Source organism: Myotis daubentonii, chromosome 9 (assembly GCF_963259705.1).
Source record: "Myotis daubentonii chromosome 9, mMyoDau2.1, whole genome shotgun sequence".
In the NCBI taxonomy this organism is placed as follows: domain Eukaryota; kingdom Metazoa; phylum Chordata; class Mammalia; order Chiroptera; family Vespertilionidae; genus Myotis; species Myotis daubentonii.
Window position 1 is genome coordinate 69,139,984 of NC_081848.1, and position 22,954 is coordinate 69,162,937.

At 42.1% G+C, this 22,954-nt stretch overlaps 1 protein-coding gene across 4 annotated transcripts in view; it reads right to left on the minus strand.

The window, feature by feature from the left end:
• The window catches only part of CSTPP1 (centriolar satellite-associated tubulin polyglutamylase complex regulator 1), a 156,960-nt gene that overhangs the window by 133,289 nt on the left and 717 nt on the right, over positions 1 to 22,954 (minus strand). Inside the window, exon 2 of one of the 4 annotated variants that reach the window (XM_059709465.1) lies at positions 11,597 to 11,654. The exons of the other annotated variants lie outside the window; for them this stretch is intronic. The gene's annotated coding sequence lies outside the window, so the exon portion shown is untranslated. The remainder of the gene's footprint in view (positions 1 to 11,596; positions 11,655 to 22,954) is intronic. 4 annotated transcript variants of the gene reach the window in all.

Genomic DNA, 22,954 nt, shown 5'->3' on the forward strand with positions numbered 1-22,954 from the left:
TGTGCTCTTGCATGGCAGGGCCAGTAAGCAGCAGGAGCAGATGAACTCTTTAAGAAACAAAGGTTCTGTCTTCATGCAAATGTTTGCATTAATAAAAAATGAAGAGAAAGATATAGAAAAATGCAGGCTAGCTGGACATAATAGGCTCTAAACGGGAGGTTTTTCACATTTTTCAGGCGGAGTCAGCAGGTCTTTTAAAAACTTTGTCATTCTGAACATTTCACAGACATCACAAGAAAGACATGCAAATAATAGAAGCAAATCAAAGGACACCCCGCTGCTCTGCTGGCGCCTCCCTCATCCACGCCTGGTTTGTCATTTTCTGTTAACCCTAGTGCTGGCTGCTGTTTTGTTGAGGAATGGAGTCCCTGGCCCATGTGGCAGTACATGTCCAGCCAGCTGGCCCTTGCACTGACGGCATTACAATGCAAGCCATGTACTACCACTCGGGGACACGTGCTGCCAGGCAACAAGTCCCCTGTGTGATTATTACACACCGGCTTACAAATCTGTACAGGAAAGAACCTCTAAACTAACCGCTTAATAAGATCTATCACCTTGAGTGTGAGCATCACTGAATAATTCTCTGAAGATGGACTGACTGAGGAGCAGTCTTTCAAAGTGAAATATACAAAAAAGGCCTTAAAATATAGAAAATTTAAAAGTTTGTGAGGGGAGAGATTTACCTAACACTTACTATGTGCCAAGCACTGTATTAAGTGCTCAACCTGCATTATCTCACTTAATCTTCACAACCACCATTAAGGTAGATACTTATTATTCCCATTTCACAGCTGACTAAATTGAGGCCTAGTGGGCATATTAACTTGCCAAGGTCACACAGCTAATAATGGCAAGCCAAGACTCAAAACTATCTGGTGGCAAATTCCTCTCCATTCTATACATTTTTCTCACTCCTTATTTCTGTGTCGTTTGTGATTGAAACCTAGCTTACTCTGAAAATATCACAATGACCATATTCACCAACTGAAGGACTCTTTCTTCATTTTAATAATTTGGAGTCTTTATCATTCTTTGTAGTTGTTGTTAATCCTCACTCACCTGAGAATATCTTTCCTATTGCTTTTTCAAAGAGAGTGCAAAGGAGGCACAGAGGGGTGGAGAGAGAGAGAGAGAGAGAGAGAGAGAGAGAGAGAGAGAGAGAGAGAGAAACATTGATGTGAGAGAGATACATCGACTGGTTGTCTCCCAAATGTGCCCCCACCTGGAGTAGGGAGGAACCCCACAACCCAGGTACATGCCCTTTACTAGGAATCGAACCCTCAACCCTTTGGTGCACAGGCCAATGCCCTAACCACTGAGCAACATCTGCCAGGGCATCATTCATTTTTAAGAGTGGTTTTTTTGTTAGATCATGAAACAGAAAAACAGATATAATTGAATAGGTTGTGTATAATTTTAGAGCATTCAGGAACCTCCTAAGTTTATCTATAATTTCCCTGAGAGTTTCTGGCCTACATCTTTTTTAAAAAGCCCCAAACCCAGAACTCACATCTTTCTTCCTAGGAGCAAACTGATCAGTGACCTTTTACAATAATGACCCATCAAATCCCTGATCTGAAAATTCCTTGTCCTTCTCAATTTCCACTGAACACACTATTCCTCTTCACCAGGACTTGAAATCACTGTTTCCCACAGACTGTCCCATTGGCCTTTCTTGGTTGTACTTAACTTGAAACCAGTAGCCAGTCACTTAATTACTATTCTTACCTCTGCTCCTGAATTACTAAAGCTTAAGGAGTAGGACTTTAAGATCATATCATTCAACTCTCATCATTTTACAGATTAAGAAACTGAAGACGTTCCTCATCATTTTCCCTCTTGATCCAGTGAGGGGAAATTCTTGAGCTTGCTCAAATGGAGCGCTAAAATTCTCCACATTTCTCTCTATAACCATATTGCCAAACTTCTTCTTTAAACAGCCTGGCCAGTGTGGTTCAGTGGCTGAGCGTCGACCAAGAGGTCACAGTTCAATTCCTAGTCAGAGCACATGCCTGAGTTGTGGGATCCCCAGTAGGCAGTGTGCAGGAGGCAGCCAATCCATGATCTTTTGTTGATGTTTCTATCTCTTTATCCCTCTCCCTTTTTTCTCTCTCTCTGTAAAATTAATACAAACATATTAAAAATATAAATAAATAAAAAAACAAAGCAAGCAAAATAAACCATGGCAACAACTGAATTATTTTCAAATATTTTTTCATACTCCCTGAATGCACATAACTTTTAAAATGAAATAGTCAAATAATATTATCCAGGCTTCCTTTATCCTACTGAGAGTCCATTCAGGTCTCTAGTGCCAATCATAATCCAGGAACAATTATAAATAATTTTTGTCCTTGGTTAAAAGTGATACATGATATGACATGATAAGTAATAATAAGTATAATAAGTGAGATAATAAGTGAAAATAACTGTGATAGTTAATTTTCTTTAATATAATGGTTGGTTGGAAGATAATCTAAGTACTGATAATCAGATTACTGAATTATACTGAACCCTTAATTTGGAGACAACCAGAGAAGCAAATTATTACATGACTTTATGACAAAAGGCAGAAAAAGAGAGTATTCTAGAAAAAGTAAAGAATGAGGTTATTTCAGGGGGGGAAATGGCAAAGCTCAACAGTATTGAAAATTTGGATAATCAAAACATAATCCTATCATAAGGATTTCACAGAGCTGGTTGAATAAAATATAAGCAAATAGAGCATAGGAGAGGGGTGAATTGAGACAGGGTGGGAACAATTCCTCTTGATGTATGCCTTATATATATCTATTTTTTTAATATATTTTATTGATTTTTTACAGAGAGGAAGGGAGAGAGATAGATAGTTAGAAACATCGATGAGAGAGAAACATCGATCAGCTGCCTCCTGCACACCTCCTACTGGGGATGTGCCCGCAACCCAGGTACATGCCCCTGACCGGAATCGAACCCGGGACCCTTTGGTCCGCAGGCCGACGCTCTATCCACTGAGCCAAACCGGTTTCGGCATATTTTTGAACCTGTGGATGTGTTATCTAGTCAAAGCATGTGTGTGAGCATGCACACATGCACATGTATTAGGAAGGGCAGGAGAGAGAAGTTTATAACAACATTCATATTTATATAATGCTGTGGCAAAGACCACTAGTTGCCAGCTCCAGCAGCCTCTTCCTCCTTAGAAACATACTTCAGTTTTTCCTAGATTCATGGTTATTGGCATAAAGACCGTATTACTCGGCTCCTCTTGCAGCTAAGTATTAGTCATGTGATTAAGCTATAAAATCTAAGCACGATATTGTGTGGTCTTGTAGAAAGTATTTAAATGGAACTGATTCTACTGAAAGCTGTGTTTTACTTACCCCAGAGGATATCAGAGAACTCCTTCAGTCCTCACGGACCATGAGGAAAAAGAAAGAAACTTGAGTCCCTGATTACACCTTGGAAAATACCATACTAACCATGGACTGACTATCTTCAGGCTTCTTTTCCACAAAGTGAAATAATCTTCTAACTTTTTAAAATCAAGTTATTTTAGGTTTTTCTGTTATATGCAGACAAACCTAATGTTAACATAAAACATCTATATATTTTCCCAATATAAGAAATGAAGAAGTCAAACTAATGTACCAATCAGAATGCTCATGGGCCTATTCATGGATCTGCGTAGGATCCTAGAGTAGGACAGAGTGTTTCCAGACATTATCCAAGCATCTAAAGAGATGTACTACTATCTTCAATGCTTACCATTGTTGTAAACAGGGTTAAGATCTTAATGACTTTCATAACTTGAGCAATATCTTACTACATACTTTCACATACACTATCTCATTGAACCTTGCAATCAACCTAGGAGTCAGATAAAGTTGAGATTAATATCTCCATTTTACAAATGAGGAAACTGCTCAAGGTCATACAGCTTGTAAGTGGTAGGGCAAAAACTTGAACTTTAATTTCATGAGTATAAATATTTTCCACTGAATCATAGAATTAGGGAAATTCTTAGAGACATTTCAAAAGTTTAAAATGACCATAATTAATATAAAAAATTGCAAACTAGACCACAAAATCAATGTCTTCATATTTCACAGGACTTACATAAAAATGTTTGAAAATTAATTTTTCCATTTATTAACTGAGGCAACATTCTGATTAATTTTAGCACTGATGACAGCACCATTTCCTTCTCAGATCCTAGGCTGCACTAGACAGGAAAATGAACAAGTCGGGGCAGCACATAAAGAGGTACCAACTCTCTAATAGCCACTTCTCTTTGGACGATCTCAGTCAGATTCTACCCCCTGCCTATTGGTGGTACAAGACACTTCTACAATTGATTCTAGAAATCTTTCTTCAAAAAACTTACACAGCACAAATAATCCGACTCATCAAGGAAAGGTGAAGTGACCTCCAGTCCAGATCTTAAACAGTGAATTGATCCCTGTGCATTCCATCCCACAGGCTCAACAGCCTAAGCAAGAGGGTCTTGTTATATAAGACCTAGTTTCTAATCTTTGCCCTCTTGATGACTCTTTGGGGCATATGCAAGTTATTTATCCCCCCAACTTAAGTTCCTCAATAGATCATCGAAGAAAAGGATACTTTACTCTCCAAAACTATTTGGAAGCCTGGTTAAGTTGAAGTGAACACTTTGCTTTTATAATGTACCAGAGGCCCGGTGCACAAAATTTGTGCATGGTGGGGGTGGGGTGGCCTCAGCCTGGCCTGCTCCCTCTCGCATTCCAGGACCCCTCGGGAGATGTTCAACTGACGGTTTAGGCCCGATCCCGCAGGGATCCCTATGGGATCGGACCTAAACTGGCAGTTGGACATCCCCCTTGCAATCCGGGACTGCTGGCTCCTAACCTCTCACCTGCCTGCCTTCCTAATCACCCCTAACCACTCTGCCTGCCTGCCTGATTGCCCCTAACTGCTCGCCTGGCTGCCTGAGACAAATTGGCTAGGGCACAGCAAGAACTTTTATACATAATGTCCAGAATAGGCAAATCCATAAAAACAGAATATAGATTAGTGCTTGCCAGGAGTTGGGTATAGAGGGAAATGGGAGTGTCTGCTAATTGAGATGGACTTTCTTTTTAAGGTGATGAGAATGTTCTGGAATTAGATTATGCTGGTGGTTGCACAATCTTGTGAATAGACTAAAAAACACTGAATTGTGTATTTAAAAGGGTGAATTTTATGGTATTATATAAAATTATATCTCAATAAAAGAATACACAGACTAATAAAAACAAAGAGTTGAAGATGGCAGCACATCAGAGGGATTTAAGAAAATTTTGGCCCTAACCAGTTTGGCTGAGTAGATAGAGCATCGGCCTGCAGACTGAAGGGTACCAGGTTCGATTCCAGTCAAGGGCATGTACCTTGGTTGTGGGCATATCCCCAGTAGTGGGTATGCAGGAGGCAGCTGATCGATGTTTCTCTCTCATCGATGTTTCTAACTCTCTATCCCTCTCCCTTCCTCTCTGTAAAAAAAAAAATCAATAAAATATATTTTTTAAAAAAAGAAGAAGAAGAAGAAAGACAATTTTGGCATGACCGGTATGGCTCAGTAGTTGAGCATCAACCCAGGTACCAAGAGGTCACAGGTTTGATTCCTTGACAGGGCACATGCCCAGGTTGCGGGCTTGATCCCCAGGACGGTATGTGTGGGTATATTCATGCTTTGCCTACGAATAAAGACAAGCAGCCACCAACAATACACCTCACCTTGAGTGGGAGAGACATCTTCACTGTACATTCTAAGTGTGGCAGATTATTGTTTGCATCCCTCAAAATCTATGCTCCTTTTCTTCTTGCACACATGATGGTATTGTTGGATTCAATCCCCAGGCTCCTTTGCAATTAGCAGGGGCCTTATATTAAGTTCTCACTAATGAAATGTGAGCACAAGTGATGTTTACAAATTTTGCCTAATTGCTTAAAAGGTGTTTGCCCTGGATTCACTCCTCTTTTCCCTTTCTACTGGCTGGAAATGGCTACAACTGAGGCACCCCCAGAAAACATGCCCAGTTAGCCTGAAATCCTATATTTCCTAGAGCAGATCCTACCTCCTATATCCTGGACTTAGGTTAAATTAGAGAGAAGTAAATTTCTTTCTTATATTAGCCATTTCTGGGGGGTTGGGAGGAGGTATTTTTGTAACGGCAGCTCAGCCATCACATTCTCTTTCGGGAATTCAGCTTCATCCAAGCCACCCCTCACAACAGGGCATCATTCCTACAGGCCTTCTGGAGATGCTTCCGAACAGTAAGTCTTCCCAAATGTTTTCTTGCCTTCTTTTCTTCCTACCAAACTTTTATCTTTCTTTTATTCCTATAAATATTGGTTGGGCCCTAACTGGTTTGGCTCAGTAGATAGAGCATTGGCCTGCGAACTGAAGGGTTCCAGGTTCGATTCCGGTCAAGGGCACATGCCCAGGTTGTGGGCTTGATTGTACAGAGTGCCTGGGAAAGCACCTGAGCAAAGGTCGTCAGCTGAATCCAGCGGCGTCGGCAGAGCCATGTCCTGGAAACATACCTCGCCAAAGGCAGGAATGTTGTCAATCCTGACCTTTAGCTCAGGCACCAGGGGGTGGGTGCCACTATCTAGGTTCACTCAGGTGCAGGGCAGATGCAATTATTCGGGTTCAGCCAGGCCTGACAATTATGAGAAGCCACAAAAATGAAGAATGCAGCTTGATCTTTAAGCATTATTTAACATAATTTCCTTTGTCTTAAACTCTAATAAAACTTCCTGGTATCATGCTGTATATAATAAACGCGCTACACTAGCTCTGGGTCACTGTCTCTCCATCTGAGAACAGTGTCCCACCTGATCCCAGCTTTACTTACTGTTTCTGTGTCTGTCTCTTTCTTTTTCTCAATCCCCTGTCGCCCCTACTCAGGTCTCGTTCACTCTCTAGCCGCGCTGGATGCGGCCAAAACACACACTTGATTCCCAGTAGGGGGTGTGCAGGAGGCAGTTGATCAATGATTCTCTCTGATCATTGATGTTTCTCTCTCTCTCCCTCTCACTTTCTCTCTGATATCAATAAAAATATATTTAAAATATAAATTAGCCCTAATCAGTTTAGCTCAGTGGATAGAGCATTGGCCCAAGGACTGAAGGGTTGCAGGTCTGATTACCTTCAAGGGCACATACCTCAGTTGCAGGCTCAATCCCTGACCCCAGTCAGGGCTCATACGGGAGGCAACAAATCAATGTGTCTCTCTCACATCAAAGTTTCTCTCTCTTTGTCTCCCCCAATTCCTTCCATGCTCTCTAAAAATCAATGGAAAAAATACCCTCAGGTGAGGATTAACTATATATATATATATATATATATATATATATATATATATATATATACACACACACACATACACTAGAGGCCCTGTGCACGAATTCATGCACGGGTGGGGTCCCTCGGCCTGCTGGTGATTGAGGCCTATCAGGGGGCCGGATGGCCAGGGGGAAGTACCCTGGGAGGTTGGCCGATGAGCCCTCCGATCGGGGGGCTATCGGGTGGTGGGGGCTGGCTGGCAGGGGGGAGGGGCCACGGGAGGTTGGCTGTGGGAGTGCACTGACCACTAGGGGGCAGCTCCTGCGTTGAGCATCTGCCCCCTGGTGGTCAGTGCACATCATAGCAACTGGTCAACCGGTCGTTCCAGTTGTTTAGTCATAATGGTCACTTAGGCTTTTCTATCCTATACTAGAGGCCCATTGCATGAAGATTTGTGCAATAGGCCTTCTTTCCCCTGGCTGCCAGTACCAGTTTTCCTCTGGCACCTGGGACCCAGACCTTCACTCTGGCCACCGCCTTCCATCTTTGCTCTGGACACAGTCTTTGCTGTGGCTGGAGCCTTCAGTCTTTGCTCCTCACTCCAGTGGGAGTCTTCAGTCTCTGGCCAGAGCTGCTCCTGTAGCCCCTTCCACCCTCCACCCTCCCCCTCATAGCTTGATCACTACTTCGCCTGCAGACCTTGCCGACGGGCTCCTGGGACCCAGGAGCCGCCTTGCCTGTGGCCCAGCTTTCCAATCACTATCACGATCACGGGCCGCAGGCAAGGCGGCTCCTGGGTCCCAGGGTGCCGCCTTGCCTGCGGCCTGGCTTTCCAATCACGATCACGGGCCGCAGGCAAGGTGGCTCCTAGGTCCCGGGGGGTTGCCTTGCCTGTGGCCTGGCTTTCCGGCAGCTCCTGGGGTTGCACACGGGGGCCTGGATTGCATCTCCCGGTGTCCTGCCCTGCCTGCAGTACGCAAATTAGCCACCATCTTTGTTGGCGGTTAATTTGCATATCACGCTGATTAGCCAATGGGAGGCGTAGCGAAGGTACGGTCAATTACCATGTTTGTCTATTATTAGATAGGGTAATAAAAGTGTAATATGCAAATCGACTGAATGGCAGAATGACTGGATGCTATGACATGCACTGACCACCAGGGGGCAGACGCTCAATGCAGAAGCTACCCCCTGGTGGTCAGTGCGCTCCCACAGGGGGTGCACCGCTCAGCCAGAAGCTGGGCTCACGGCTGGAGAGTGCAGCAGTGGTGGCAGGAGTCTCTCCTGCCTCCCCTGCAGGTGCATGGTAAAGAGCAAGGGTTCCCAGACTGTGAGAGCCCCAGACTGCGGGAGGGATATCTGACTGCTGGCTTAGGCCCGATCCCCCTGGACATCCCCTGCAAGTGGACATCCCCTGAGGGGTCCCAGACTGCAAGAGGGTGCAGACTGGGCTGAGGGACCACCCCCCCCCCCCATGGTATGAATCTCGTGCACTGGGCCTCTAGTATATAGATAATTTTCTGGTGTCCCTTCCTCTGTAAAGATAACCAAAGCTGTTTTTATTACTTGGCTGAGTTTAAGATCTTTCAGCTGGGGAACCAATATCAGATTCTTCTGTAACTGGACAATCAATGGGTCCGTGCTGCCTGTCACTGCTTGAGCCAATTAAGCAGAGATAGGGTTGAATCATACATGAGAGTTTATTCCAATACTGCTAACAGTATGGGAGAGCAGCAGGTCATCCACAAAAATCTGCTCTGCATCTAACCATAAGCCAGCTGCTTATATTGGGTAGAAGGACAAAGATTACATAGGGAAGTAGGCAAAAGGGTATGCCAAATGGGCAGTTAACAGGTAATGCAGGCTGAAGATTTGCAAAGGCCTATGGGTATGCAAAGGCTGGGGATCTTCAAAGGGCTGGCAGCCCTGGTTTCTGCAACAAGGTTGTTCATCTTTCCATGATAATAGACAGGTCTAGGATGGGGAGGATGGGCTACATTTCCAGATGAGCTCATAGGTCCCACGTGCAACTCCCAGCCAGGTTAGAATGTGCCTTCTTAATCAGAATAAAACAATCACAGTTAACAGGACATGATTAATATTTCTTACAATTATAGCTGGTCCCCAGTATTCTATTTCTGCCCCTATCACTTCAACAACAGTTATTTTCTCTAACTACTAGGAAATCTATATATATAAAAGCCTAAGTGACCAGCCAACTGGCCAAATGGCAGACAGTCCGACAGGCTGACGGTCCAGTAGCTATGACATGCACTGACCACCAGGGGGAAGATGCTCCACACAGGATCGGAAACCACAGGCATGGAAACATGGCACAGACTGATGAATCTAGAGCAGCGGTTCTCAACCTGTGGGTTGCGACCCCTGGGAGGTCGAACAACCCTTTCACAGGGGTTGCCTAAAACCATCCTGCATATCAAATATTTACATTACGATTCATAACAGTAGCAACATTACAGTTATGAAGTAGCAACGAAAATAATTTTATGGTTGGATCACAACATGAGGAACTGTATTTAAAGGGCCAGAAGGTTGAGAACCACTGATCTAGAGGGAAGGGGGGAGGGGAGAGGGTGGGAAGAGATTAACCAAAGATCTTATATGCATACTTATGTGCACTGGTGGGGTCCCTAGGCCTGGCCTGCACCCTCTCGCAATGTCGGACTGCCGATTTAGGCCTGACACCTGCACGCCAGGCTGAGGGCCGAGGGACCCCCTGCCACCAGTACACAAATCCATGCACCGGGCCTCTAGTACGATAATAAACCGTTCATAATGTGAGACAAATCAACCACTTCTTTTCCTTAAAGTTTGTTTCTCCTTTAGAACTATAAGATCAAAAATAAATATTTACTGGAAGAGCAAAGGTCAAAACAGTCCCTATGTCTAGACATGGCAAGAAAGATTAGCAAGACTCCAGTGGCTATTTGTAGGCAACCTTGAAGAGAAAAAAGGCTCGGCCATACCCTCCGAAGAACTAACCCATTTTCTTCTATATTCACCATTCTCTACCATGCCAACCCTTGAAGACAAGGCCAAAAATTGACTGCACTGCACATGTAAGACTTTATAAGTTAATCATGCATCTAAACATCAGGTTTGGTGGTTTACAGACTATCTAAAAAGATAATCAATTTTAGGTCTCATTAAATAATTTACTTTAAAATACTTGACATGTATTAATTAATTCATCCTCTCAACCTGTGAGGTAGCTTTTATCAACTCCATTTGTTGGGAAATTTGATCAAGGAGAATAATAACAGTTTTATCTATTTACAAAATACCTTTCCTATAAAGAGTGCTACATGCTTATCTTTTCAATCTTCTAACATTCCTGTGAGGTAGGTGGCAATAATACCGTGTCCTTTCTTAAAGGTGAAATGCTATGGACAAGGAGCTTAATGACTTACTCACATGGTAACTTGTATTTTATCCAGTAACTAGAACATACTGCTTGGCATTAACACTGCACCATGGACTCAAGTCTCAACTGCACACACTTCTAGAGTGTCTAAGCTTCTACTTTCCTCTACAGCCATATTTCAAAGCATCACATTCCGAAAAGGATTGAGATCATACTTGTTTTTTAAGCTCATGTGCTCACTGTTTATCAAGTTTTTATCGTTTTTCTAAATTGGACTATTTAAGTTTTGTCTAGATGCCTGAAAGCTAAATTATTTTTTGTTTACTGTCTGTGCACTAGCATTGTAAGTGATGTCATCAGGAACGTACAAAACTCTTAGACAAAGCTGTAGAGCCAATAAAAGCAAAGCAAATCACTTGAGGAAGAGTGCATTTCTTCTTCTTCTTCTTCTCCTTCTCCTTTTTTTTTTTTTTTTTTTAAGTAGGCATCACACAAAAACGTGACTCATTAAACCCAAAAGAGTTGACTATGCCAATAAGGGCTTCTTATGCAGCCTTCCACAAAGAGGCCTGAGTGGCAGCATGAGGCCTTCTCTTCTATGCATTTTCCTCCAGGCAGAATGTGCATTTGTGTGGCTACATACACAATTATAATCTCTCCTGAAAGGCAATTCCTTCCATATGACAGGCTGAGCACTGGCCTGAGTGCTAGCCTCATGTTGCCTGTGCAGTTAACATGCTGAAATACCAGACACATTTAATCTCTCCTTTCTCAAAAAAAAAAAAAAAAAACCCCACAAAACTAAGATGGGACAGAAGAATTGAAGCTGTAAAGAACTGCATATAGAGAGAAAAGGAGGCCAGCCCAAGTGCCCAAACTCACTTTCTCAATGGGCTGAGCTTCTTTGTGTGTTGCCTACTTACGTGTCAATTTGCAGGACTTTGGGGCATGAGAACCATGGAGCAGAGTGGTTCTGGCAGCCTGTCCGAGAAGCAAAGCCAAAGACATGTGGCCTTTAGTCATATTCAAAGTGTTATTGTTTCAAACATGCCTATTTTAAAATACATAATTTTCCCATTTTGTGCATGCTGTATGTAAGTTGGCCACAGGAGTTCTGCCACATGATTGTGAAAGAGAAAGAGAGAGGACAATGGCCCGAATGCAGCCCTATCCCTGCCACACACCTCTGTTTACTGGTACTGGGGACCAGTGGGGCTACTCCAGGTGAGAGAATTCTGAATTTAACAAACACCTGATATGAAGGCCTGGGGTACAAACAGATTTCTGCCTGAGATTACAGAAACTGAAGCTTGTGTTTTATCACAATTACTTGTAATCTCAGAGCAAGACCTTGAGCTACACAATAATAGGACAGCTGGGAAAAAGCTCTTACTCTCTCCAAAGAATAGTGCTTTTAAAAGCTAATTCAATGAAGAAAAAGAAAGGGCCCTGAAAGTGCCCTCTCAAACAATATTTACTTTTAGTGGGTTCCTGCTAATCAAACAAAACTTAGTCAAAAGCTTTTGTGAAAAATACACTTGATGATTTCAGCAATAATTGCTTTGTTTAAAGAAAGGTGCTTATAAGAAAACATAGCTAATGGGATCAGTAATTTGGTAAATTCAGATGTGTTTGGGAAAATCCCTCTTCTCTTTGAAAAATCATTAAAATTCTGCTCAGATAAATGTGTTTTGACTTGAAATTCCAATCATAGAATGAGCTATTTCCTATGGTCCCTAGGGAAGTAGTGCAAGGGTGACCCCAATACAGAGGACCCGGGGATTAGTTTATCAGGGTAATTCCTGTCTTAAAGCATATGACTCTGCCCAACTAAAGGACAGGATCTCAAGGAGATGCCCCGAAATTGTATAAAATTTCCCTCCTTCTTAAAATGACATTTTTAAAAAATGGATTAAATCTCACTGTTGTGTAACAAAACATAGAAACTATGGTATCAATCAAGAAACTAACATTAGATATAATCAGAGTTTAAAACCAGAAGGATCCAGGGAAAATTTTAATCAGTCATCCTTTTTTTCATCCATGGAAAGGGAAAAAAATCCTAATGTCTCTCACATGATAGAACCATATTCCATTCTCCCAGTTTTAAAAAAATGTTTTTTATTCTACTTAAAGTAGACCATTCATTTAACTTGGGCAGAGCATTGTACTAGATTTTGGAGATAAGCTGCCCTTATGTCTTCCTGTTCTATTAGAAACCAACAATAACCAAGTATATGAATAGATAACGTAACTGTGATAACTGCTAAAAAGGACAGAAACAGGAGGATGAACTAGAAATAAGCTAATGGCTCATCTGTCTCTTCTGATCTACTATTATTACTTTTTAAAACTTTAATTACCTACTCAGCCTCCTAAGATTACTCAATCCGCAAACATGGTATTTGTGATCCCCAACTTTTGGACAGCATTTGGAGGAAAGATTCTAATTTACTTGTATGTATAAATGATAAGCAAGGTCAAAACTTTACATAACTATTTTAAAACACTAGAATAACCTTGAAGTAGCCTTCAATTTAGTTACCTTGGAGAAATGGGGATAGGTGAGGATCAGGAACAACATGCCTTAGAACTCACTTGCTCTTTTTCCCCCCAAACAAAAGGATATTACATTTATTAAATAGCTTACAGACTCCTTGAAAAGGTGGAAGAAACAGTCTGGGTTGAACTTCCAGGAACAACTCCCAAAGGCACATCCCAGAAGTAGGCCACCAGGGAACTGCTGTCCCTGCCATGACTGAAAAAGCTGCTGACCAAACTGGGATAGCACCAACACAGCTGCGTGCAGACAGCTCACCCACTCTACAACAGCCCTTATTACACTGTCACTGTGTGTTACAGTTTCGGAATATGTTCCAGCTCCCATCCATGGTATAAGTTGCCTGGTAGGGGAGGGACAGTTACATTCATTCCTTGCATTATATCGAAAGAGCATGAAGAAGGAAGGGAGGGAGAGATGGAGGGAGGGAGGGAAGAAGGGAAGGAGAAGGGAGGAAGGGGGAAGGGAGAGAGGGAGGGAGGGAAAGGAAGGAAAGGAAGAAGAGGGGCAGATGACTTTGTGAATATGTTCATTACTTTTTAAAGTGCCCTAACTTCCACATATTTAGGAAGTCAGTGTAATAGCTATAATAATATCTTATTTCATTTCCTTTTTGCAATAACCTAAGCACTTTAAAGCCCTAAGAGTATTTCTGCTAACTTATTATAAACAGCACTGTTTCCTAGCATAAGGTTGGATTTGGAAAGTCCCCTAATTATACTCAAACAAAATAAATGTGCTTATCGGGATTCATCCAAAAGCAAAAAAAAAAAACCGTGTCTGGCAGTAACACAAGTAAATATCATATGCATGCATATCAGCAAATACAAAAAAAAAAAATAAGATTGGTAACACTTAAGTCTTCCACATGGAAAGAATCACATATCAGAACTTCTGCCAAAACTTGAAGAAACTGTATTGACCTCATGGCAGGAAGGGACTATATCAGTGACGGTTGGATGTTGTCTTAGTCCAGGTATTCTGAGAAGCAGACACCAAGACAGGATCAGACTTGCAAGAGGTAAACTAGGGGAAATGTCCACGGGGAAAGTGTAGAGAAAGCCGGAGGAAGCTGGGAGAGCTGACAGAACACAATGCAGGTTTGACCCCGGGATGGGGGAGGGGCTGGGGGGGCGGAGCATGAAGATAGAGAAAGAAATGGACTGCAGTGCAGTGCGAGTCTTCAAGCCAAAGTCACCACTGGAAGAGTCACCCATCTCCTAGAAATGTCTCTTTCCGACCCACTCATTGGCTGGGAGTAGCACATGGGAAGTGTGACTTCAGTGTGAACAAGGTGTTGGATTCAGAGCTGGGGTTGGGAGTCAATTACCCTCCCCAAAGTAAGAGATCATAGAGTGCCGGAAGCCTGTCCATCCTTGCTGCTTGACACAGTCGCTGCAGGGAAGAAACACCTGCACAGCATATGTTTCAAGGGACCTAGCGTATATAGCATACTGTTCTTAATATGTTTGCTCCCCTTAGCGCTATGTGTTTTAACCAAGGTCACCTCTCCGAGAAAGGTTGTTTCCCCAGGTAGGGATTTTTCCCTGAAGTTAGGGAGGGGATAAAACCCCATAACTAAGTGCCAGGCGGGTAGTTAATCACTTTAACTACAAACAATCACGCTTAAACTACATAATCTTTACTCCCTGGAATGGAGATAAGAAACGCCCTAACCTTTGCAATAGAAATTGACAGGATTAAAATCAACTGGTATAAATACAGGTGTAACAAGACAATAAACACCAGAACTTGGCTGGAGATCCTGGCTAGAGATCCTGGCTAGGCTGCTGATCAACTGAACGCTGTCTCCATGTCATTCCTTCTTTGCCGACTCCTTCCACACCTTTGGGGACCCCTGGACCTGCTGGGTTTGGACCCCAACAATAGAGGCACATTTTCATGGCTGCCAATTACATATGTATTACATATTTTTATAATAGTAAAAATAATAGTAGCTAATATTTATTGAGCACCTACCCAGGTACTCTAAAAAGAAAAATATCTTACTCATTTTGTACATCTTCTTTTCACAATGTAGATCCAATACAGCAGCCAGGCATTGCTTTAAAAGTTTACATGTATGAGGTATGAGGTAAGTACTATTATTAGCTACATTTTGCAAATAAGAAAACTAAGGCACAGAGAGGCTGAGTAACTTCTTAAAGGTCACACAGCTCAAAGTACATAGATTACTGTCAATAAAACTCTATCAAGTGGTTTCTTTCTAGAAGTTATCTTCCTCAGTGTCTGCCTTGAGGACATGAATCCAGTAGCAAGAAACTGGAATTATACTGTTCCCTGATCCATCCCGATTCCTAGGATGCCCCCTCCTGGCAGAAATGTTAAATTAAGCCCTTTAAGTCACAGAACTTACTCCAGGATCCATGCATAAGTCTACTCGATAGTTGGAGCCTCATTTTTGGAGTTGCTCAGGTATTTATAATGTGGAGTTTAACAATGTGAACTCTGGAGTCAGACTGCTGGATTAGAACTATTCCTTCATGATTTCTTAACCAGTTATTTAGTATCTTTGTGGGGTAGTTTCCTCATCTGTGAAATGAAGATAACAATAGAAACTATCATTTTTTAAAAACATATTTTTATTGATTTCAGAGAGGAAGGGAGAGGGAGACAGAAACATCAATGATGAGAGAGAATCACTGACTAGCTGGCTGGCTGCCTCCTGCACGCCTCCTACTGCAGATTGAGCCCGAAACCTAGGCATGTGCCCTGACCGGAATTGAACCCAGGAGACTTCAATCCGCAGGCTGACGCTCTATCCACTGAGTTGAACCAGCTAGGGCAGAAACTATCTTTATATGCATTAATATAAGTAAAACACTTAAAATATTACCTGGTACATGCTAAATGTTTAATAAACCTTAGTTGTTAGCTTCTCACATTTGGGGTACCCTAAAGTCAGATTATTTATCTTCAAATTTTAAGAAATATATTTTTATTGATTTCAGAGAGGAAGGGAGAGGGAGAAAGAGATAGTAACACCAATGATGAGAATCATTGATCAGCTGCCTCCTCCACGCCCCCTACTGGGGATTGAGCGTGTAACCCGGGCATGTGCCTGACCAGAATCAAACCTGGGACCTTCAATCCCCAGGCTGACACTCTTTCCACTAAGCCAAATCAGCTAGGGCATCAATTTAACATATATGTATGTATTAAGTGTCTACACTGTGAAAGGCAGGTAGGTATACAAGATGAGTAAGATACAATTCCTGTTTTCAGGAAACTTATTTGCAGCTAATAAACTGTTTAAGAGCTCCATCCTAAGAGGGAAGCAAGGATCATTGCCCTTTGCAGGCAAAACATGTTTTGGTTTGTTTGTTTTTATCTTCATAGTGGAGAGGAAAAAACAGGCTATGGAATCGAATAAACCTGAGTTTGAAAACCTGCTTTGCCATGCATCATCACCTCTGTGACTTTGTACAGATCAATTAGCCTTCCTAAGCCTGTTTCCTTCTTTGTAAAATGAGGAGATATTAATAACTACAAAATGGGATTAATAATAAAACCTTCTAAGGGCGGTTGGGAAGATTAAATAAGATAAAGCACAGTGCTAAGCATATATGAAGTGCTCAATTTTCTGTGATTCCTCTAAAAGTATAGCTGACAAAGGAGAAAGACCATCTCTGATTTCCAAGAGTTATCTATCATGCCAACCCACTACCAACCTTAGTGAGCAGTTTCCATGGAAACAGAAGAGACAACTTTGAGCATGACTGAAAGCATGCACCTCACCAAAGTAGGTGGGGTAAAAAATAAACCTCACACCCTCGTGCTTATACTCAGGCGGTGTGTTTTGTACACCTGGGACCAAAACAGGCTGCCCTTGGGCTCTAGAGAGCTCCCCACACCCAATCAGATACACAGACACACCTCAGCCTCTGGCAAAAGCTTCCAATAAGTATGCATAAGGCTGGAACTCTTTCAAGGGTTCTATACTTATTTCATCTCCTTTCCAGACTTTCATCTATTTAGGCCTAAGCATTAACATAATTTCTATCACTACATTCTGACAGTTGCAGGCATAAACATCACTGAGCTGATTCTATAATGATCTTAAGATCCTAAGCCAGCAATTTTCAAACTTTCTCATATCATGGCACACATAAACTAATTATTAAAATTCTGCAGCACACTAAAAAATATATTCTATTTTTTGCCCATCTGACAAAAATAGATATAATTGTTTTATTTTTTAAAAAATAATAGTAATTACCCTTTTTGCTCCAAAGTGACTTTTTGTTGTTGTTAATCCTCACCCAAGGATATTTTTCCATTGATTTTTTAGAGGAAGGGAGGGGGAGAGACACAGAGAGAGAAACATCGATGTGGTTGCCTCCCCCATGTGCCCCAGCCAGGGCCAGGGATGGAGACTGCAATCAAGGAATTTGCTCTTGACCAGAATCAAACCTGGGACTCTTCAGTGCATGGGCTAATGCTTTAACCACTGCACAACCAGCTAGGGTCAAAGTGCCTTTTAAAAAAATCAGGTGCCTATATTTGTATATAAGAATTTCTGGTAATCAATGACATGCAAGCTTATTATGTGACATGACCAATAAGATGCAACTCTATTCTATGACCTATACATTTATGACTCAAGACTGGGCATTCACACCTGACAGCTATTGGTGTGTTGGCTGTTGTTATTTTTTTATTTGACAATCTAAGTGAAAAGAGGTCAGTGCCCCTGACTGAATAATCAGGTATTGCATGTTTTAAAATTTCTGTGGCACACCGGTTGAAAATCTTGGCCTAACATATTCCAGGCCATGATTACAGGTTCCTAATCCACAAAGTCAGTGGGGAATAGATCAATTTACACAACATGATGAGAGGTTGTTTTCTTCACTAACAGTTGAAAAGGCAAATATAAACCCTGGCTAGCAGATAGAAAGGGCAACCTATAGATATTCACAGGTATCCCTGTAATTTACACCAGAATACTAAAAAGAGGTCCCTGACACACTTACCAAAGGGTACTCAGCTTTGGCTTTTGTTTGCTCAATGGTTAGAGCTTTCCAGTCTGTGCAATTTTCTTTTCTCCATATATATTTTCTTCTCTAGGCCTTTACATATAAGTGACTTCATAATTTTTAAAAAAGAAAAAAGAATGAAAACAAAAATAAAATCCTCCACGAGTATTTAAAAATTTAAACCAGGAAATATTTTATTAAATTAATCTATAAGGAGTGGTCACTAAATGGTCATTAAATTGAGGGTGAATGCTTCAAAACAGCATGCCTCTAAAAGAGACCAAATTTAAATGAGCAGGGGTTGTTCTCAACCAAAGATAGACGCATTTCAGCAGAGTTGTATGGTTTGATGAACCATAAGGAAAACAGTAAGTAGTGAGCAATATACATGTCCAGATGGTGATTAAGACAGGGAGTTAAGATACTTAAATGCCACAGAGCCTTAAGGAGCACTTGTTCAGGGTTCAAGGAATAGGTAGACGGTCGGATACTGAAGCTTTTCAACCAACCTGAGACTTTGATTTGTTTGTAGATTGATTATCAGCATCGACACAAATTGGTCTTTCTGAAAAAGCCACTAATAGAGGGACCACCAAATATCTATAGGTTTCCCTCTCTCTGCTAGCCAGGGTTTATATTTGCCTTTTCAACTATTAGTGAAGAAAACAACCTCTCATCACGTTGTATAAACTGATCTATTCCCCACTGACTTTGTGGATTAGGAACCTGTAATCATGGCCTGGAATGGTTTAGGCCAGAGATTTTCAACTGGTGTGCCACAGAATTTTTAAAACATGCAACACCTGATTATTCAGTCAGGGGCACTGATCTCTTTTCACTTAGATTGTATATTAAATATGCCAAGCCTTTGAGACATATAATTTAAACAATAAACACCCAAGAAAATAAATAATGGGCTAGGCTTTTCAAATACTTCATAGATTAATTGAGTACTGGATAAATAAAATATATAAAATCCTGAGCAAAAGTCTAGGTATTACTAGACATTGATATTATTTATTGGATGCAAATTTATCTGTAATATAACTATGTCCTTTTGGCTGACTACAATTTCTCTCTCTCTCCATGCCTTTTTTAAAAAGTTATCTTTATTATTGAAAGTATTACAGATATCCCCCCTTTTCCCCCATTGATCCCCTCCACCCTGCTTCCACCCCCTCCCTAGGCCTTCCTCACACTATTGTCTGTTCATGAGCTATGCATATCTATACTAATAAAAGAGAAAAATGGTAATTGGCGTACGACGATACCCTTTTCATTGGCTAATCAGGGCTATATGCAAATTAACTGTCAACTAAGATTGGCAGTTAACTGCCAACAAGATGGCGGTTAATTTGCATATGTAGGCACAATGCAGGGAGGTGAAAGGGAAAGCAGGAAGAAGCCCCCTGCCACGGACAGTGATCGGAAACCCAGGGGGGAGCTAAGAGCTAAGAGCAAAGGCGGCCCTGCCCCCCAGCCATGATCGGAGAATCAGGTGCCTTTTCTGCCCTGGCCAGTGATAGCAGGAAGTAGGGGTGGAGCCAGCGATGGGAGCTGGGCATGGTCGAAGCTGGCAGTCCCAGGAGCTAGGGGTCCCTTGCCTGGGCCTAAAGCGAAGCCCACGATCCCGGGGCCGCTGCAGCTGCGGGTCCCCGCTGCCTGGGCCGGACGCCTCAGCCAGAGGCATCCTGCAGGGGCGGGGCAGAGCCCGCGCGATCGTGGCACCCCCCGCTGCCACTGCAGGTCCCCGCTGCCTGGGCCGGGCGCCTAGGCCAGAGGCGTCAGGCCTGGGCAAGGGGCCGATCCTGCAATTGGAGGGTGATGGGGGTCAACGCCTGAGGGCTCCCAGTATGTGAGAGGGGGCAGGCTGGGCTGAGGGACACTCTCCCCCCCACACACACCCAGTGCACGAATTTCATGCACCAGGCCCCTAGTCCTATATAATAAAAGGGTAATATGCAAATTGACCCTAATGGTGGAACAACTGGGAATGACTGGTAGCTATGACACACACTGACCACTAGGGGGCAGACGTTCAATGCAGGAGCTTCCCCCTGGTGGTCAGTGCACTCCCACAGGGGGAGCTCTGCTCAGCCACAAGCCAGGCTGATGGCTTCCAGTACAGCGGTGGTGGTGGGAGCCTCTCCCACCTCCTTAGCAGCGCTAAGGATGTCCAACTGCAGCTTAGGCCTGCCCCCTGCTGGCAAGTGGACATCCCCCGAGGGCGGCCGGGTTGCCAGAGGGATGTCTGACTGCCAGCTTGGGCCTGATCCCCCAGGGAGCAGGCCTAAGCCAGCAGGTGGACATCCTCCCAGGGGTCCCAGACTGCAAGAGGGCATAGGCTGAGCTGAGGGACCCCCCTGAGTGCACAAATTTTTGTGCACCGGGCCTCTAGTATACATATAAGTTCATTGCTTAGTCTCTCCCCACCCCCACCCCCCAACCCCTTCCCTCTGAAATAAGTCAGTCTGTTGCATGCTTCAATGTCTCTGGATCTTTTTTTGTTCATTCGTTTATTTTGTTCATTAGGTACTAGGCTTGTCTTTCTCTGACTGGCTTATTTCACTTAGCATAATACCCTCCAGGCCCTTCCAGGCTGTCTCAAAGGATAAGAGATCCTTCTTTTATTATTACTAGTGGCCCAGTGCACGGATTTGTGCACATTGAAAGGAAATTAATTAGAAGAAATATTTTAATATCACTATTCGTCCTTTCTCTATAATAGAAGTGTCAACCAAATTCACAATCAACAATGACAACTCAGGCATGTGCCCTGCTGTGTGCAATTGGCACCAGCGAGAGCTTTATATGTATCATGCATGCACAAGTCAACTTAGCCTTTTATATATATAGAATAAACTTGCTTAATTAGACCTGTTTTCTGATTTAGCTAAACTTTTTCCAGTCCGGTGAAGCACCCCAACTTCTCTTTCAGGTAATTGTCGGCAACACAACAGTAAACATCAACACAAAGCAGATTATTATTATAGATCTCGAAGGGAGAACAAAGGGTAAAATATTTAACTGCAGCAGTGTTTGACTATATTCTGTGCAGTGAGAAAACCTGAAGTCATTTTCAAGGTCCACCATTTCTTACTTCTTTTCAGTTGGGTCAAGTTTCGAAGCTTTCTAAATCTCCATTTTCTGGCTAATGAAAAAAAACATAGCCGTAACCTGTTTGGCTCAGTGGATAGAGCATCGGCCTGCGGACCGAAAGGTCCCAGGCTCGATTCCAGTCAAGGGCATGTACCTTGGTTGCGGGCACATCCCCAGTAGGGGGCGTGCAAGAGGCAGCTGAATCGATGTTTCTCTCTCATCGATGTTTCTAACTTTCTATCCCTCTCCCTCTCCCTTCCTCTCTGTAAAAAAATCAATAAAATATATTTTAAAAAATATTTAAAATGCATATACTCCTGACCTGCTGATTCTACTTTGTGGAATTGATCCTTGCAGATATACTAATAAGGGAACAAAATTGGTTATTCAGTGCAGTATTTTTAGTAGTAGCAAAAGGCTAAAAACAACTTACTGTCTACCAATAGAAAATTGGTTAAATAAATTATTTATATACTATACAGCTAAAAAAAGAATGAGGAGGCTCTCTTCTGATAAATTACTCTGAGATATATTAAATGAAAAAAGTATGCACTGTATTCTCCTTTATGTACCTAATAAAATAAACTCTGGAAGGATACTCAGGAAAACAGTAACAATGGTTACTGGTGAGCGACTAGCTATGGATGAGAACTGGCAGGAGGGGGCGGGGGAAGGGTGGCAGGAGACTTACTATAAACTTCTTTATATTTTATTATTTTTTAAATATATTTTATTGATTTTTTACAGAGAGGAAGTGAGAGGGATAGAGAGTTAGAAACATCAATGAGAAACATCGATCAACTGCCTCTTGCACACCCCCTACTGGGGATGTGCCCGCAACCAAGGTACATGCCCTTGACCAGAATCGAACCTGGGACCCTTCAGTCCGCAGGCCGACGCTTTATCCACTGAGCCAAACCGGTCAGGGCTATATATTTTTTTAAAACTTCTTTATATTTTAAATCAGTTTCTGTATTATCAATTGAAAATTTTAAACTAGAATTGTTTTTCATTAAAAATGTGTATAGTACATCTAAACAATTGAATATTATTCAATGATAAGAAGAAATGAGCTATCAAGCCAGGAAAAGACATTCAGGGACCTTAAATGCTTAAGTTAAAGAAGCCAATTTATTGGCTGACTCCAACTCTATGACATTCTGGAAAAGTAAAACTTTAAAGACGGTAAAAAGATTAGTGATTGCCAAGGGTTGAGGTGCAGGTCTAAAGATGAAGAGGTAGAACACAGAGAATTTTTAGAGCAGTGAAACTATTCTGCATGATACTATAATGACAGTTACATGACATTACATATTTATTAAAATCCATAGAACTGACAACACAAAGACTGAACCCTAATGTAAGCTTTGCACTTTAGTTAATAATAATGTCTCAACACTGGTTCATCAGTTATAACAAAGGTACTATACTAATGCCAGGTATTAATAGTAAGGAAAACTGAGTAGGGGAGAGCGGGGAATATCATGGGAACTCTGTATAAAATCTGCTCAATTTTCTGTAAACTTGAACCCGCTCTAAAAAATAAGGTCTATTTTTAAAAATTTGGGTGCATACATCTCTTTTTCATCCAGTAAATGCCTTACACGCTGATGATGCTCAAT